We start from the raw sequence: 20,922 nt of genomic DNA, 5'->3' as shown, positions 1-20,922 counted from the left end.
TCTAAAATTTACCATACACGATGCATTTATTAACGTGAACTAAGAAAAGATACCTACAATATTTCTTTACTTCCTTAACAAGAATGGAAGCAATTTACAACATAAAAGAGTACACATTTTTTAAACAATTTCCCATCATTTTACTCGCGAAGAAGTTCAGTTGCCCCTATCCGTTTTCTTACCAAGATCGTGCAATATTCTCTGGTTAATTAAAACGATACTTTCTCAGACAATTAAAACAAAATGGTTACCTTTTATTTAACGCATGCGGCCGACGTGTTTCTTTCAATAATCATGATTTATTTTAAATTATAAAACACTTATTGCAAGTTCTAACTCTTTCTTAATAACGACACGATTTCGGTTCTTCTTTTAATCATTGTAGATTTTGATATCAACCAAGATAACCAAAATTATGATCGAAACCATTTCGATGAACACGTATTTAAAAAAAAAAACAAGAGATTACATGAATCGACTCGATGAATCTGAAGATTAATTTTCGTATTAGTCATTGTACCATCGTGAGAATATTATGAACGAAATAACTAGATTTTATCGATGAAAATATGTTCAAACAAAACTTTATTTGCATTGTTTTTAATTATGCATAAAATGAATCATGCGTCACTTACATGCATAACATCGTCTATGATCTCACATTCGTCGAGAAAACCTAGCCAATCTGACAATAATACACAAATAATAATAATAATAATTTCACAAAGGTATAAAAATTGTTCGGTGTGACAGTTTGCTGCCATGCCCCAAAACTCAATACCGTGGATCTAAATTGGCTTGATGATTGTTTCGCAGATTAGTAACTTGTTTTCTGTATTTAGCTTGGAATTTCGACCGATTAGGTAGCCCATGTTTAATCTCTTTCATTTAATTTGTTCTACTTTCTTCCGTATGTGGTAATTTCAAGTAAATTTATTGTCTAGGTGTAATCCTAGATATTTAACAACATTAATTTGCGATATGACTGTTGTTTATTGAAACACTGGAAGCTGTCTGTTTTCTTAACGTAAAAACTATGTGATTGGATTTTTCCTTATTGATTTCAATTTTCCATTTGTCGAACCATCGTTCTATTGTTAGTGGACATTGTTGAAACATTGAGCAAACAATTTCCGAATCTTTGTTCATGATACTATCATTGAAATACATAATACTATTTGTTTATAGATACTAATAGATCGTTGGTTCTAGACCAACAGTTTTTACATTTGTCTCTCATTGGATACAAACGTTCCGCATAGACACAAATTTAATGTTCATTTCCTTTCAAACACAGTTACATAATAAAAGTGTACATGGCCCCTTTCGTGTTATTCGCGATAGGAGTGAACCTTATTCCGTGTACAATCACCGCCTTCGTGCATTCTAAGCTCATTAAAATCGATCCATTCCAATCAATTCAAGTATCGCTACAATAAAATTTCGAAGCCTAAACACGCTTTAACATGTTTCGGATGATCTACACTACTTTACCAATCGAGTAACTCGATGAAAGTGCTCCACTCTTATACGTATTCTTAGAACAAATTAATTCTTATTCATATATCTTCCTTACACGCGATGAGCTGCTTCGTGCTCGCGCCACCACAACATCGTTGAATAAACTTTCTAATTCACTTCCGTCAAAGAGTCAAGGAACTCGACTTTGCAAACAAAGTGTTTTCAAGATAATTTTATGCTTTACGAAACGAGAACTGGTACACCAAGGTACGGAAATCCAACTGAAAATACGACATCGTACTCGAATATAATTGTTTTCATTGTTTGATGAACAACGTACTCATTGCAGACGAAAAGAATTTGGTTTTACCACTAGAAAAGAATGTACCGCTACGAATATTTGTCGAATGAGAAAAAAATTTTTGTATACGATATTTTTCGAACATCCTTAGACTTTTCTCTGAATCTGTAACCGTTTATGTTTTTGACGTTTACGATGCGCGAGCGAGTGATCGAACAAGAAGGAAGGACTCTTGTACTTTAAAGTTACCAGCGTTCTTCGCGTAGCTGACAAAGTTGTTCTTTGTAAGCGACAATTATCTTTCATTTTGACACTCTCTTTGACACCTAACAACATCAACTGCAAAGACAGCCATGCCAGGTCGTATTTCCTGGCCAAAATTCAATGTTCCAATTTTCATATTTGGAAAGAAATATTTTTTCCTACGAAGTGACCATCATTTAAAGCTTCAAAATTCAAAATATTACTTCTTTGAAATAATTCTGTGATCAAAGATAGCGTTTTAAAAACGAAATCACAAAGTTGAAAGTAAAATAAATTGTTTTTTATTATTCATTATAGAATATCAAAACGCAAGTGTGTGGTATATTTTCGTGCAAACGAGCATGTATATTTTAAATATTAATCGTGACGTAAGTATTTCTCAATACTTCTACAAAGATTGCAAAAGTAATAATCATTTATATTTGAAGAAATGTTTGACAAAAATATTTAAATGTGTTAGACTTTCGACTTATTTTATATAAAAGGTTACACAATTGTTAAAAAGACATGTGAATTTTTAATGCCACTGGCAAATTTTAACTCTGTGTGCAACATTTTAATATTACGTTCTGAATCTAAACGTGTATCGCTGCACAGCAGTTTGTGCAGTGGCTTCGGGTAGCCGGATTATTTTCATTACGTAAACATTATTTATTGCTCGTATTCGTTTTCATAAACATTTGATACGAATTGGTTTTCCCATAGTGTATTTCTATCTTGTCATATTAATCATTTACCGAATATGCTGAGCGAAATATCTCTTGAGTTCGAAAATTCTATTTAATTTTATATATTAAAGTGTGAATTCGGTATATTAAATTTTAGTTATATTTTTTATAAAGGGTGATTCATGTAAGTTGAACGAACTACCCTGTATATAGTTAATTTAAAAAAAAATGTGAGACACGTCTTTTATGATTTTAAAAGAGAATTTAAGTATCGTTAGATTTTTAATGCGTGAACGTTTTCGAAGTCATTTCGAAGTCAACTTTAAATGATAATGTCGAAACGGTGTTTACGTTTACAACATGGTCATGGAAAGTTTGAGTATCTTTTTCGATAAAGGTATTTCTTGAAAATATTTCAAAAACTAATCATTTCTTTACCATCGAATTCTTCATAATTTTTCACGTGGAATGGAGAGGGGAATGGATCTGTGCTACAAAAAATATGCATTTCCATTTAATGAAAGGATGCAATTCGTAATTGCACGTGCACTGTTTAATTTGAAAAGAATCTAAGCTCCTACAGATGTAGCGCTCTTCGAGCCATTTATCTTTTTCCCTTGGCATTTTTTCGCAAATGCATTAATAACGGAATTAAGACCTGAAATAGTTGCGTGGATCATCCAGTATTAGCAATTCAGTTTGTTTAACAAGTATAAGGTGAATAGTAAAATTATTCCGATAATTCTCATACTTCCTACTTACATTAGTCGCTTTTTTTTGTACTCAAACGCAACGTGCTCACCTCCTAATATTTATTTTTAAGTATCAAGTATAAACAAACACGCAAAGGTATTTATAACATCTTTAAAAATAAAATCGAACGAAATAATTATTTTCTTCATTGTCGTAAAAGGGTAATGTATCATTTCGTTTTTTCATATAACGTTGAACATAATTTAATCGTTCGTTTCGTTTCTAATATATTGTATCGTATTTTCTTGGTGATTTTTCAGATTAATTTCATTCGATGTAACAGTATAGAATTCTATTAGAAATATATAGCGTGAATTTAAACCAAACCTTCGTTTAAATTCCATTTACATGTATATCTACAATACCATTGAAGGTTTAAAAAATATTACAGTTATTTTACAATCAACGATATTCCACTAATGGACTGGAAAATGTAATTGCTTTAGTTTCACGTCGTACACAGAACATTTAATTGTTTCGTAATTATATGTAGATAACTGTTAAACAACACGGTTGCACCAATAATTTATAGCCTGCGTTAAAATTCGCTCGCAGTAATTGCGGGCTATAAAAAGATAACGTACACGTGATTGTATTATTTACAAGTTAGGAAGCAGGTGTAAAAGAAAAAATGGAGTTCGCTCGATCTGTTAGAAACAAAAAGTACACGTGCTTCGGTTAATAATAACCGCGATAGAAAGAAGAACAGTTGCGTTTTAACGCGCGTAAAGACGTTTTATTAATGACAGAGAAGGAAGGGAATATATACAACGAATAATATAAAGCAGGTAACCCGCGCACAATTTTAATTAATACGAGTAGTATTATGAGAAAGTGGTAACGGAAGCACAGGGGCTACATATGGCCGCTGATTACATCGACTCGTTGATCGTGCATTTAAATTATCAACGTTACATTTCACTAGTTTACAGGCAATAAATAACGTCGTGCGTTCATAATGGAACATTTTCAGCCGCTAGTTACCACGCACCCGCTAAATTCTCCCCGGCTGAAATTTATTCAGCTATATTTCAGAACGTGTCGGCAGAATTTATTTCGCGCTTACGTAATCGCAGTCGCAGGAAATGCATCAAGAGGTCTCCGATCATTGGAACCTCATCGGCGATCGTAATTCCCTCGAAAACAGATATTACTAATTGGTTTGTCGCGACAATCGTAAACGTATGCAAACGAGCACCGCGTATTAATTAATTAACGGCAAGTGAATCAATGAACCGCGGCACGTTTTTCGTAATTGCACGCCCCGCGAAGGAAGCTGATTACGCGTCCGGTTAGTCAACTTCGGCGCGAAAATTGGCGTACAAACCTCTACTTTCTCGAACCGAACGAACGGTTCGTTCATCTTGTAATTCGATGTAAAATACGACGCGATACGATTGTTGACCCTTTCGCCTACAATATCGTGTGAAACTCGTGGTAGGGAAATCACGCCGAATATACGGCCAAGTCTTGTGCACATTTATACGACTTGCATACATTTTCTTGAAAGTATTAGAAAGAAACCCTTATGTAACGTCTCGAAAAAGAAAATTTAGCGATCACGAGGACAGTGATAGTTATAGCTATATTACTGATTGTGATACGCGTTATCGAAACTTAAATCGCAGGGTAAAGGGTTGTGCGCACAAATTTTCCTTGCGTCACCATGCGTCACATATGTATTTCTTACCGCTGACTTGAAGTCTCACGGGACGGTGTAAGGGCAAAGAGGGATCGGACCGCCCTTCCCCACGCGAGCCCCACATTCGAAGCTTTAGTTACAGCTTCTGCCATAGTAGTAAGAATAGTTTTCAATTACGTCCATATTTCGATATGTGTACAAATATAACGCTGGAGACCATAAAATACCGAGCTTTCTTTTATGCTATCAATTATTGTTACATTTCTGTACTTTGTAGTAAATACGTATTACTTCTTAATAAACGTTGGTAAAACATTGCTCCTTCTAACGCTAACGAGTGATACAATGATATCGAGGAGTTTTTCAACTAACGATACATACAATCCTGCAATATAGTAAACATTTCAGTTGTTCTATTGTGACATTGTTTAGAATGTTCTTAACCAAATGAATCATTAATTGAGATTGCAAGTGAAAAATACAAAATTCTTTGAAGATATCGATTTTTATTCAATTGCTTAAACAAATGACAAATAATATACTATAATAACGGCAATTTACTGTAACAATACTAGTCGAAAGAAATAACTCTTGTCTAAAAACTTATTTCCTTTTTTGTTCAATTTGCGAGTTGTAACAATAAAATTAAAAATAGCCGAAAATTTGAGGATTCATTTTAACAAATTCATTTTTCTAAAATGAATTTGGATGGCAAAAGAGATTGTGCAATATTATACATATATACGTACATACATAACCTCCACACTGTCCTAGTTCTTTTTCATCATAGCACCACATATTTCATAACCTGGAACTAATAATTCTTTCTCCATACAATACATGCACCGATACTTTTTCTCGCCACAGCTGTGAGTACGAGTAAAATTGTACGACAAGGTATGTATATAACGTTCCTGTATATGACAGATCTTTATAATGTGTAAATAGAAAAGGAAATAATTCCTGTTAGTTTTTATTATTTTAGAAAAGAAACTTAAATATATGTATATTACATTGAGTTCTCTTACGTTCTCGATTAAAAAGCTGATATAATAAAATATTACGAAGGTTTGTAGTAAATTTATTTGACAAAACTACGTGCATGACCCAATTTTTCAATTTTATATTAGTGAAATATATTTCTACTTGTTTAAGCATATACTGTGTGCCATTATTATTATTACGTATTATTTAGTAAAATATCGTGAAAAAATACAAACAGAAATTTGAAATTGTCCAACAGTCTAACTTATTGCGTGTAGATGTACATTACCATTTCCTTTTAAAATGAGTTGTACCTCTCTAAAAGAGTCTATTGTACGTAACTATAACGACCCCTGATACATCGAACTCAAATAATAAATTACTTTCCTCGCAATCACTTTCCTCTACACTATTCATTCAGTGTAAAAGACTCGTCAACTTGCGCGGTCGAAACGAATGTCATTAATTAATGAAAATTAAATTTTTAATATTTTTCATTATCTTCATGACGATATTATTCATGGATTTGTAGGTTTTCCCGATGAGAATGATTTGAAACACGACCTTATTCGGATTTTTTGACGCTATAATGACAAATATGTGTACAGATTTCAATTTTCATTAGTAGATGAAATTCAGTCCCACGTGTTTACCATATTGCACATGGCTGTATGAGTCGACGGATCGCTCGCATTGGATAAGCATGAACAGTATTATAAAAAGAAAGAAAGATTAATCCTCGAAGAAATTGTGAGTCGTGTTGCGTCAGACCTTTTTGTCAGTGTTTGCAAAGACAGTAACTTATCGTTAGTAAAAATTACTCGCCGCTATTCACATATTACTTTCTTTTTAGAATAGTAAAGATACTTCGAACACTTTAAACTGGTACAAAAATTCTTACACGAAAGCAGGAATAACTCCTTCAATGTTACAATACTAACATTTTCTGATATGTCGTTCGGAATTATCACTCTAGAATATTCTGTAATATCCGTAATATAATTTAACCGACGCAAGAATACTTGTGAATAATTTGTAATTAGTACGAAACTTTGTAAAATTATAGAAATAGCAAATTCAAAAAACAAAGAACAGTATGAAAAGTAAAAAGAGACGAAACAAAACATTCTATGTGTACAATTTTTACACGTTGCCCACCTATTAATTTAATACTGGTGGCAACACTGGCAACTATTACTCACCATATTACCGCATTACATGAAACAAAGCTGCTCTTCGTTGTTTGTCTTCGTAACAGAACCACTGGCTACGAGAAAAGCTATGCGCAAAAAATGGTAGTAGCTGTATCCACTTACCTGAAATGATAAAAAAGAAAAATAATGGTTTTCGGTTTTCATTGATACAAACACGATCAATGAAAGAAAGAAATAGGAAAATAAAGTATTAGTTCTAGTTTAAGAACGAAATAAACGATAAATTTATACTCTGTCGAACAAGACAAGGTAAAAGATAAGGCGATTGAATCCTAAATATGTAGAAAGAAGAAATCATATTAATTTATAAATTCTCGTTGACAATATAAATATATTATAAGACGGTATAACTAAAGGTCGTTGACACGAGGAAATAGTTCTTGCTATTGTCCTCAGTGTGGATGACGGATCTATTTAGGTTTAAGCTGAAGTTCATGCTTCCAATGAATGTTAGAAATTTTGTTCACTTTTCGCGAGTAGTATGATGCATTATCCATCCCAATAACATCATTATTTTCAATTTTATCCAGAACTCTGACAAACTATACTTTAATATGAATCAATTTTTTATAATAATTCACAGTATTCATCAAATTCAAAAGTCCACGTAGCATCATACACGAAGTCATTCTCATTGCCAATATGCGTAATAATTAATCGATTCCTTTTACCACTCGAACTTTTTAATCCAGTGGTAAGACGACTTGCAAAAGCAGCTCGAGATGATATGACACTTGTATCATGCCACACTCTACTTTTTGTGTGATCTGCATTTAACCAGGTCTCATGCAAGTAATAAGTGGAATGATTAGCTGTCCTATATTCCCTGATTTTTCTCAAGTAAATTTTCTGCCATAGAACATATCTTCTCTTTCAGTTAAACTATCACGCCTTTGTCGAACAAATTTAAATTTTAATGTTTTTAATAATCTGTGAAATGAACTCCTGCTTTGAAGTTGATTAAAAAGAAACAGCATTGACAGTTTCTAATATTTTATTAATAGTGGGTAGTTTACCTCGACGGAAAAATTCACGAAATACTCGTCTTATTACCTCTTTATCACAGTTTTCTACATTATCCTTAAGTTTTAGTCGATTTTTTATCTCTCTTGACACACTATATTCTGTTTTAATCCTATGGGTTGATCTGTATCGTAATATAGTAATATAACTTGTTCTTTGAGAACATTCAAAACAATATTTATCTCATTTGCACTAAAATATGTTTGTTCGATACTTGTTTTAGCTGTCAATATTTCACTATTTCTCTGTTCATGTTCAGAGTCCGAAAACGATATAACGAACGTAGAATTTAATAAACGTAAAAATAACAATAACAGGAGAATAACAAATACAACAAACAAAGAATAATTATACAAAGAAGGCCAAGAAATTTTGTCTAACACTTTTAGTATGGTCCTGTAGAAGAAAATCTTCTTTTCTTTTCTAATGTTAATGGGTAAATAGGAGAAGAAAAAAAACAACAAAATAACAAAAAGTTGCACGTGTCTTGTATAACGCACGACGCGCGTTGGTAATGAACGCGATAACAAAAGAATGACAATGCACCTTATAAGCACCTATTTCGTATAATATTTGCAATGTTGATTCGTGTTAGGCTATGTGACTTGAAAAACAACAGTATTTAAATTTTTAGTCGTATACAGCAAAATTCCGCATCGTTGAAATTTAAAAGTAGTACACCTGTATTTGCAACAGAATCATTACATGTTCATTTCAACGTCGGTATCTTTTATTTTTCTATACTTCATTTATTATGGATTATAATATATGTATACATCTCCCTTGCAATCTAACCATATAGTAAAACCTCGATTGTTTTTACGAGAACCTTATTTGTTGAATCACGTTGAAGAGTGGAAGGGATAATCATTTAACGAGTAAAGTTGGAGAGAGGAGTAATTATTAGTAGTGATTAAATACATAATCGATACTCTTGTATTTGAAATTGGTATGCTTCTATGATACCAATCTCAGGAATGTCTTCAAACAATTTGGGACGTATTGAAATATATGACTAGCCTATCGATATGTAACAGTTACATTAATTTTAAGATCTCTTTTGCATTCAGAATTCATCAGAAATAAATACAATCACACTGAACGTCAAAAATGTTCAGCTCCGTTATCCCATAATAATCGAAGTTTTATCGTAGAATGCATTCGAAAAAGTAACACGCAATCGATTTTCTATTGACAATGGGGTTCTACAATGCTGTCGTGTTTCTTTAAGGAGAACTAATAATTAGATAAGCAACTCTTTGCATAGAATTTCACGATGAATGTTGAACCCCTTGTTATATCGCAATTCTAAAGAAATGCTTACAAAAGTGTTCGGTATTTAAACTCTTTTAAATAATGATTTTTTGTATATCAAAATGATCGATGTTGTTAAAAATCTTCAAATACGTTCTTAACTGAATAAAAGACTGACTGTATACTTATTAAATAGAGTCAATTAGTTTCGGTTGCCTATGTTAATTATTAGGATAAATAAATGAAAGCGATCAATTAAATGCTCTTATCGACAAAGAATGGAAACATTGAGATAAAAATAAATATTGGAATGTTTGCTTCAATACTATGTACTGTAACGTATATTTCATATTGGAACTTCCTTGCAAATATCTAGAAAGACGGTTGTATATGCCATTTTGCCCGATATTTTTTGTGATTTCATGAAAATACTCGATCGTATCGAAAGGAATTTAATGACTCAGCATAGCGAAGATGTTCTATAATATCATAATTTGAAGGATTAATCTAGATCTCTCAATTATTTGAAAGATTTGGTGTTACATATCTCCAGCTTGTAAGTGAGATTAAATAGAATCTTCAGTGGTTGTGCTTCTTGTGAGACTTTGCAGAAGCTGCTGACATCTGTTGCTAATCATGAGTAGTAAAACAAGACAGCCTATTCGTGCCACAGGCAAAGTATCCAATCAAGGGAAATTAACTAATCTACTTGTAGTGACTAACCCCAATAGAGGTAGTCCAACCGCTGATGCATTGCACAAAAGTGGTTTTGGTGAATCTCCTGGCAATGGTAACATAACTGAAGATAACTGTTCGCGACATTAGAAAAGTTGGATTATTCATGTGCCGAGGTTAAAGAGTTGAAGAAAGAACGGATGAACAATAGATCTACGTTTAAAGAGTTGCAAGGAATTAAGCAATCAATGAAAAACAGAACAGCTATTGGATCGAAGAAAACGAATTTCTTGAAAAGAGAACTTTAAAGTTGGAGGAAACTGAAGAGAGAAAAAAGAGAAAAGAAAAGATTAAAAATGTAGTAATTAAAGATATGCTCTATAATAATAAAAATGATACTGGACTTGTAGTAGAGGAACTAGTTAAATCCCAAATTGATGCGAACGAGATTGAGGACGCTTAGTGAATCAATAAGAAAGCTGAAAAGCCAATAGTAATAGCAAGAATGATAGATCCGATGAACAAGAGTTCTGCAGAATGGATAACATCTGGTAAACAAAAACATTATAATTTGTCCAGACAGAAAAAGGAACATGAAATTCAAGGAGTTATCAAGAAATTGGTAAAAGAAACTTTTAATCAGAGTACACGAGTTAACATTTGGTATGGAAAGATTTTTATAATTAGCAAGATGTACAATTGGAACAATAAGCTGGAGAAGCTTCCAGAATCGTATCAGGATTCAATAAGCAACAATATGAATAATCGTAAGATCACAGTAAACTTTCTACTGGAGGAAAATAATAATGACAATTTTAGGAACAGAAGAGTTAGACAGGCCTCTATCAGCAATATAAGCAATTGCTTATTACTGGAAAATCTTGAACACATGGGGTTATTACTTTGAATAGAAAATCACCTGGAGATTAATCGAGTAGCCATACGTTTATTAATCATTCGAATGCCACGATAATAGACTACGTTTGGTTCAGTGGAAATCATTTATAGTGGTTGTATGATTTCAAAGTCACGCACATTGGAATCTCGGATTACCTGCTGATCCGAATAATCCAAGATAACCCTCTGCTAGTACAATCTCGAGAAACCGCCGCTAGCACTAATGGGTCACGCAACTGCTCGATAATTATACCGTGCTTGAACCCGAACAGATCGGAGGAGTATTACAAAGCTCTGGAGACACAACCTACAATTTCATTTACTGACTCAACAACGGTAGATGAAATTAAGAACTATTTTCTAATAGTCATAAATAAGGTGATAGATGATTTAAAAACGATAAAAACCATAAAAGATACGATTGGATTTAATAAACCGATGGTACGATGTATTTCGTCATCAATTAAAAAGAAAGATAAGAAGTGCGTATAGAAGGTGGAGCAAATTTAGAGGAAAGGTCGGTGGTAGTTTCACATGCAATTGAGGAAGACTTGTGTTAATCTGTTAAAACTTAAAAAACAATTTAAGTAACGTAAAAAACTCAAAGACATTTTAACACAAAGTTAAAAATTTCAGAAGGAAGAGACCTCTGCACTCGCCAGTCAGTGATAGAACATAGACTGATCGCTACGGAAAATTCTTCTCCGAAGATATTCATCTTCAACCGGAATTCATAGACTGTAGATATCCGTTTCTGGATATGCAGATACCCAAAAAGACGTCGAACGTAGCCTAAGATGTATAAACGCAGGAAGGGCACCGCGTCCCAATCAGCTGGCAATCGAGTTCTACAAGACAATGCTGAAGAATTAAATCTGTCGTGTTACGCAGTTATTTAATATAATTTTAACAAAGAATATGTGCCAACAAACTGGAACTGTACCGATATAGTAACTATTTCTAAGGAGGTTGAACTTGGTAATTATAGAAATGTAGATCAAATGGATTCTTAGACGAGAACTCGAAGAGTATGGCTTTGAGAGTCGCCCGCGGTTATAGAACCGTGTTCTATGAAGCAACGACCATCCTGTAAAGGATTTCCACGCTGAGAATCCTGCGAGTAGTAAGAGGTCCTGATAAGTCCTGAAAAACCCCCCTAGGCAGTCGTCTTGCGCTCTTGCCCCTCTCCCTCGACAATAAACTAACCTCCTCCGCGAAATTGTTTGTGGCATTTATCGATTCAACGCAAAAGTTTTTAATAGCGGTAACATTCGCTCTTATGACTCAAGCTTCTTAAAATAGTGGTTAGCTGATAGTTTGTAAAGGTATTGAAGATATTTTCTGTTCATCTTTATACCAAAACTAAAAATAGAGTTATAAAGAATTAAAGAAAATATTCGAAGTGTCCGCCTCGTATCTGAATATACGCTACAGCACGTCTTGGTATATCTTGTCTTTATGACCGATATACATTTCAAGATCTACGAGAAAGGATACAATATTGGTTTCAGACTATCCAAGGAGTACCTGGCATTTTTGAGTGAGCGTGGAATTCAATACTAAGGTCTGTCATAACGTATCTCGAGGCACGAGAACATGTCAAACATTTTCTTTAATTCTTCGTAACTCGAAAAGTAAGGTATATAGAAGATAGTTCGTAACACGTTTTTTACCTACTTTAATGGGTTTCACTTACTTCAGTGGATTTGCTCTTTGAAGTATATACATGCATTTGTAAAACATCCTAGAGGAAAATGATATACAAAGAATGTGTATATGCTGTATAATGTCGAAATGTAAAGCGATAAAATATTTCCTACGGTAAGAACAAGATTGATGACGCACAATACATTAACAATTTCTGTAGTTAAAGTCGTAGTTATTTATTTTGTTGCATTACATTCTCTCAATTAAAACTGGATTCGGTCTACCTAATGAGTTCTAAACGCTCTTCCCGCCAATTCTGTTTCACCTCTGTTTTGTAAAGGCAAGAGTGAAATAGAACATGAGCGGATTAGAGGGGCTAAAAACAAACGAGGAATGGTACGGAACAAACGAAGCATCGATGCTTTGTCCTATTTGGTCTTTCGTATCTCGTATTCATTTCATATTGCTCTTATTTTTGACAACAAAGAATCGAGAACCGATCGAGAATTATGTGTAGTTACATACAGTCGCTCCAAAAAGTATTCTTACGCTATATTATGAGAAAATTCTTTTTACCTGTAAGATTGATTTTAATGAAAGTTGGTGCGCATGTAGACTATAATAGTGCACATATAGAAAAATTCTTTTGTCCAGAGAAAATTTCTTTAAGAAGGTGAAATCAAGTCTCGATGGTTTTAATGTTTTTTTTTTTTTATTTTTTCAATGCACCTTTTTTTAGAACATTTTTACAGCGGGATGATAGAACACTAAGAGCTGAACATTTTTCATATGAAAATTTCTGCTCTATTTTGCAATATTACGAAGTTGTATTTGAAAAATTGTGTACGTACTTTATATTGTATTGTACTTTCATTTTCGATCAGTACAATACTTTTACGTTTAATACTTTATATCTTCTCTAACTATTCAAATATTTATTCACTTGCTTTTTGGTATGTTTATTCATTATGGACAACAGAAATATAAAAATATAGTTACAATATATTATTTCGTGACAAATATTAAACAAAACTACGTCTAATTTTCGAATTGTAAAATATATGTGACTCACTCGATTAATTCTAAGAAACATCATAATCCGATGTTTACGCTTCAAATATAAACATTATGGTAGCGTTGTTATCCGAAGTCAGATGATTCGACTTTTAAAGCGTCATTGAACCATTATCTGCGTCTTATTTATTTCGATACGAGATCGCGAGATGAACACTGTGTGTTCGACAGTTCGAAAATTAGAATTATATTAGTTTGGTCAGTGAATATCTCGAAAAGTATTCCATGAAAAGAAACGCTAGTAGCAAAGCAAAAAGTGGGTACGAACATTAGCACTAACGACATACGGTCATCTCTATTATCCGTCTTCGGAGACAAACAAGCGAAACAAGTATTGTCGGTAAGCAACGAAGATAGATTACCGCGGTTGGGAGTCACATCTGGCTCGTCTAGCTTGGCTATCTTCCGCAAGACTTTCTGGACTCATATCGCGATCGTTACGTAGGTAGGTACGTATCAACCTCCATTCCGTTTCGTGTCACCTGGTTCAAGAGGTGCAGCAACGAAGATAAATGATACCGTTCTGATTAAGACCTCGATGCCCGCTCTCATTTCTTGTCCCCCCAGTCGTGTATCGCCTTGTTTCATTTCATCTGGTTTTGTATATCTTTTCGTACTCCAGAGGAGAACTCAATGGGAGCAATATAATCCTGATCGTTTGATAGAGTTGACCATCACAGAAGGAGACATACTGCGAGGGGAGATTTGTTTTTTGTCGTGCAAACTCATGAATTTTGATGAGTCGAGGCTAGTTTACCTTGGGAAAAGTATTAGAACGATATTTACTGTTTGCTTCATTTTTTACTTGACAAGAACACTTTTATGCTTGCACAAAAATACGAGGCAGAAGGAGAAACAGAGGAAATAGAGTTACAACAAATAAATAATAATTAACATCGATTAGGTAGCAGCAGCGTCTGTGGTGGTCTTTAATAACATTAGACATTTAAAAAATAATCATTAGTAGATATTCTATGTCGAAATTCTATTGTTTATTCAATTATGGAATAAAGATTTGTCTCGAAATCGATGATGAGTAAGTTCTCGAAGACTCAGTTTGATATTCGAATTTAGAATGTTAGACAGAATACTTTGTGGATACTTCATACGCGGATATAGAGATAAATTTTTGAAATTGATTAATTAATTAATTTTTACTATTGAGAATTATTAGCATTATTTTAGTACATTTCTTTTCACTTCATTAGTTATTGTGCAGTGAGTTTTATTGTTTATAGTTACTATGAGTGTGTTATAATAAGAAAAGAAATAGGCCAGAGAAAAATTAGGCAACTTATGAATGTATTTCAATGTATTCGATGAACAGTTAGTAATTAACTGTACCTATGTAATTCGTAACTTTATAAGTACGTGTTTCATTATTATTTTATGAGATATATATTTTCAAATAAAATGGAGTTCTTAATTTTTAAATTAGGATAGATACAAATCGAGTAAAATTATTTTTCTCCGAGTAAATGAGAAATATTTATTTCGAGGTACAAGCAACAACATACAAAAGTCTTCGTACAGTTATTAGTATAATATATTGATACTATAGTTAGAGTTTTCTAATATTTAGTATAATAATCTTTTGATCGGATTGTAGCTTGCAATCGTGTAAGTATGGATTTAACCAAGTTGGAAGTAATCTCATTCCTAATATTGTTTTATTCAGACTGTAACATCCGTTTTAATTCCCCACGGTTTGAAATTGACCTTTTTCTGATTTTTCTGACCAAGTCCTCCCACAGATGTTTAATTGGATTGAGATCTGGGGACTGGGGATGGGGATGTATGGCTATTATACGAGAAATATTAAAAATAAGCCATTGTTGAACTAAATGAGACTTGTGTTTCGGGTCGTTGTCTTGATAAACATTGAAGTTCTCCAAAATCCCAAATTTTTTAGCACCTACTGTTAAATGATTTTTTAAAATGTTTAAATAAACTAATTTATCCATAATTTCGTTGATAATGTGTAAGTTACCTGTTCCTTTAGCACTCGTAAACCCACATGGATACATTAGTGAACATTAGTGAAAAGAATCTGTTTAATAACGACGTGTATTCAGCGGATTAGTTTCCTGATATTTGTAATTTAGTATAATTTTAAATCAATAATAAATTGTATAACGATATTTACGAACGTATAGTTCAATGTAATCTTAAACGAAGAACAAAGCATACGAGTTCCTAAACACCTATCGTCCGCCCATGAAAAAGACACAATTGTTATTACATTCCCACTCCAGCTAGAGTCCCACTGTTTGGTATTAGTCAGAGACGATGATGAAGATTGACGGCAGTCATTTCAAGATTAAGTGAGAAAGAATAATTGGCAGCAGTATTAGCGTGGCTTTCGAATGAAAGCGTCAGAATATAAAATGATTTCCTTCCTGTTTATATATTACCGTTGAATCGATGGGATTTTCTTACCGAAAGAATCAGGTTAATTTCATGTTTTTAATAATCATTAATGTCTTGAAATTCGTTATAGATAAAAGAATTAATTCGTATCGATTAAAAATAATATAAATCCGATTAAACTCAATTCTATACAGACAAACTCTGCATAATTACAATTTACACAAAAATAACTCATGCCAAAGTTAAAACCATCGCTTTTATTACGTTTCTTTACATTATAAATTCTCTGAGGAGCTGCTACCATCTGAAACCTCCCAGGGAATTTGTAATCTAAGAAAACGAAAATTATGTTTTAATTTCATTTTAACACGACTTAATTTTGTGTAAATTGTAATTATCCAGAGTTTATGTAGATAGAAATGAATTTAAACGGTTTTATATTAATTTTAATGAATACAAATTAATTCATATAGCTATTTTTCTGTAAGAGAATTTCACCGACTTATAATATATAAATAGAAAGGAAATCGTTCTATTTCGACTCTTTCGTTCGAAGGCTATGCCAATGCTGCGAATTATTTTGTCTCGCTCAATCTTGAAATGACTGACGTTGATCTCCGTCATTGTCTTCGGTCAATAGCAGCAATACTTGTAACGCTAGGAGGGCTGGTACAAACGCAACTGTGCCTTCTCGCGGACGAACGGTCCTTAAAATTTGGCAATATAAAAAAAATGGTAAATTAATTACAATCTTGACACCAAATACCTCAAGCTTAATTGCCATTGAAGAAGAAATGAAAATTAACGACATAGAAAAATTCCGAGACAAATAGATAGTGAAAAACGTCCTACTAATAGCACTCTTCACGCTAGAGATTTTCTAACGATGTTAAGGACATTTATCGAAGATATTCGATCACCATCGAAAGCAAATATTTGAAAGTTTTAGCGTCAAGAAAGAGAAATATGCCAGAATTGTAATTTCGGCGGAAGTGGCTCTAGCAGTACCGTTGAATCAAGTCGGTATAAAAAGATTATTCTCTTCGTTTAAATATATATGTATTTTCTCCATTGCATTATAATTCAAGTGCTCATTCTTCTTAATTGTTGAAACAAAATAGAAACTCTAACGTCGTCTATGAATGAATACAAGAGTGAGAGTTTCTGAGACGTGCGTGTGAACGTTAAAGCGTCGGGAATTATTTTTTTTGTGTCGGTGTGTAGTTTTAATTCTGTTAATTCGTTTCTTTAAACAAGCTATTTTAAGTTTATTTTCCGCATTACAGAACCGAAGACTTTGTTAAGTTAATTATAAAAAATATATTGTATTCGATTTACTCCTCTTGAAGTCGTTTTTCGTTATTAAAAACCTCAACGTTATTAATGGTATACCAATACAGTAAAGATTCTGTAGATGTGAAAAAAATCTCTACTATTCAAGTAAAAGTTTTATCCCCACTACTAGGGAGATGTCCCCTTGAAGCTGGTCACTGAGCGTAATCTGTGTAATATAATTTGATCCACTATCGAATATCAGAATATCAACATTGTCGAGATCAGAAATCGCCATCTGAATCGGTTGAATCATAGAAATCCGATGCAGCTGTCGATACTGTGCAGTTTCAATATCGCTTCCTTGATTCGGTGTTAAATTTATTATCGAACGAGTTTCAATAATTGTGATGTATGACGCAGAAAATGCGGCTGTTTGATTTGAGCTGGCGACGAGGAACGACTCGAAATTACGTCCCTATGAAACAGTTCTTCGGAAAATTTTTAATGTAAGAAAACATAAACGTTACACTTGTTTCAATATTAACGTGACTTGTCTTTGTGTAAATTGTAATCGTTCAGAGTTTATCTCGATAGAAATGAGTATAAACGGATTTATACTATTTTTAATGAAAACAAATTAATTCTATTTGCTGGAAATAATTTTCAAAGAATTACGCGTATTAATTTACATTCATTTTTTCATTACGAGCAACCTATCGAATCAACGGTAGTACCTAAATCGTAAGCAAATTATTCTGTTTATGAATACTTGACGCTTTTATCGAGTGCCTACGCCAATGCACCTTACTTACGAATTCATTCTCACTCGGACTTGGAATTACCGTTGTCGGTCTTCGTCACCGTCTTCAGCCATTAGTAGTTAAACCCTGTGATGGTAAGGGATTTAACCGATTGGAACTGAAGTGGGGTATGTCAACACGTTGTGCCTTCTTTTCGTGGACAAATAATACATATGCAGGTACATACGTACAGATTGAGATAAGATTTAATCAACTAAGAAATTATAAACATATCGCTCCACATATTTGCCCATCTTTGAACCAAAAATCTCGTTCGCAAAACTGTTTTGTTATATATAATTGCTTATTCCTTATTCAATAATGAATATATACATAATTAATCGTATGTAAAAATGTATCGAATTTAAATAATTGCGTGCGTTGCTATTAACTTGCCTTCTTTAATATACACTCAAATAAAACACGATTCCGGTTGCCTATAGTAATTAGTAGAGTAATAATCAAGCTCCAATTATTTTCTCCATTCTGTTAAATCCTTTGCCACTCGATTAAACCAAGTACATATTACAATTGACCGTTCTATGAAATACCGTTACACGCTACTAATTGATAAGATTAACCAAAGAATTTGCAAAATAAGTGTGCGAAACACGATATGTACCTATTATTTACGCAGAAGAGATTGGCCACTATTCGACAAGCTAAAAATTCATAGAGGAATGGGGCTAAATTAGGTATTGGCTAAATTAGGCATCACTTGAAGAGGAACGCAAATGAAATAAAACACAACAAAGTGAGATGTTGTGTTTCATGTGAGATGCGTTCGTGAACTTCATGGTTGCATCATACTTTGTCGTGTTTTGTTTCGTTTCGTTCGCATTCCTCCCAGTGAACTTCTACACGTGCCCAACTTAACCAATAACAATAATGTACCTATTCCTTACCGCTAACTTGAAGTCCCGTGGCAGGAATGCGAGAAAAGTGGAAGTGGTACACCTATTCTCACGCACACATTCAATTCTTGTTCGCTATTCGTCGCGGCAGTTACAGACACATGTGGACTAACTGTTAGAGATAATGAGAAACACGCGGCAGGAAGAGTCCCATTGGCGTAGATACAACATATCACTATTATACATTAGTTATACTTGATACAATTTTTGCTGGTTTTTTTTAAATATGCTAGTAAAGCATTGGTTATATAATTACCAGTAAAAGTAGGTAAAACTCTTTTCAGGAACAAAAATAAAGTGATAAAAATTCAATTTAGAAATAAATAAAAATGGATTTTTTTATTCATTTTAAAAGAAGTTGCGTTGCACACAACACTCGCCAGGATTTTTTAAGCACTTCCAATAGTCTGATGAAAAAATGTTTCAGACGAAACTTAATCAGTTTCTTGTTGCATACAAATTTAAATATAAAGAAATGACAAAGAAAATTTGTTTACTGCAAATGGCATTGAATATTTTTTCCTTCGTATTATTATAATTCGTGTTAAGACGAATGTAACGACCTGATGTAACATGACCTGGACTTCAGAAATTTAGGTTTATAGTCTTCAAGCTTTATATTTATATACATATTGAAATAGGGATGGAATTAAAATCTATTACCACTACTATGACAGAGACTATGGCTAAGGTTCAGAATGCCTTTCTGCCCCTGTGCTGTCCTACGAGACTTCAAGTCAGCGGTAAGGAATACGTAAATAAGAGTGCAATAGTAGCGTCATGAGTCATGTCTGATGTGAGTGAACGATTCCCTTTTCCCCTGTGACTCCTTAGCTTGTAGGACAGTGGCCACCTTCTCGCGCAGCAGCGGTACTTACATTGTACGAATTATTTAATCAATATCGTACCGTCCGTCCACGAGAAGGCACAGCTGTGTTTACATCCCCACCCTAGTTACAGTCCACTAGCTCTCCTAGCATTAGAAGCATTGCTGCTGCGGATGAGAACGATAACGAAAGTCAACGTCAATCGCTTCAAAATTGAGCGAGACAAAATAATTCACAGCATTAGCCAATTCAAAATTGAGTGATAATTCGCTTTCGGATAAACTAAATCCCAAGCCGATGAAATGGAAGAAAGCAACTAGGTGAGTCGACCTTCACTGCCTCTCACTGTGCGGTGGAGTGAGAGAAATAACGGGTGTTCCTATTACCATCGGCTACGCTTAGTCCCTAACTAAGTAGTTGATTTACAATGGTAATATATAAACAGGAATCATTTTCTGTTTCTCTCAATAGAATTATTGCAGTCGATTAAATTGTTGAAGCACACCATTAATCAGATACTTCCAGTACGTATTCGTGCATTCGTAGAATTTTTGAATTAACTTTGTCCCAATGCTATTTAAAATTGTCCCGATTCGATACATTTTTACTTTATCAAGATTTACTAAAATACTTTTACGCTACCCGGTGCTTGTACATCGCTGAAATTACAGTATGTTTTGCCATGTGTGCTCGAGCTCCTAGTTCAGTTCGTTACTAACAAATGGGTCATTCCAATGGATCACTTTTTCTAGTCGATGTCATGGATTTTGATGAAATTGATGAAACATGTTGTAGTCTACGTGAAATTAGGGTAATTATTTAGAAAAGCGATCACCTCACTGATTTCAATAAGATTGAAATATATTGTGAAAGATATCA

The 20,922-nt window shown here is 33.4% G+C and overlaps 1 protein-coding gene across 2 annotated transcripts in view; it reads right to left on the bottom strand.

Annotated features, from left to right (window-relative positions):
* The window catches only part of Twin (CCR4-NOT transcription complex subunit 6-like twin), a 424,494-nt gene that overhangs the window by 394,158 nt on the left and 9,414 nt on the right, over positions 1-20,922 (bottom strand). Inside the window, exon 2 of one of the 2 annotated variants that reach the window (XM_076313825.1) lies at positions 7,276-7,389. The exons of the other annotated variant lie outside the window; for it this stretch is intronic. The gene's annotated coding sequence lies outside the window, so the exon portion shown is untranslated. The remainder of the gene's footprint in view (positions 1-7,275; positions 7,390-20,922) is intronic. 2 annotated transcript variants of the gene reach the window in all.

Source organism: Ptiloglossa arizonensis, chromosome 6 (genome assembly GCF_051014685.1).
Source record: "Ptiloglossa arizonensis isolate GNS036 chromosome 6, iyPtiAriz1_principal, whole genome shotgun sequence".
NCBI lineage: Eukaryota > Metazoa > Arthropoda > Insecta > Hymenoptera > Colletidae > Ptiloglossa > Ptiloglossa arizonensis.
The sequence above is the reverse complement of the archived record's forward strand: the minus strand, read 5'-3'. Positions and strand labels throughout refer to the sequence as shown.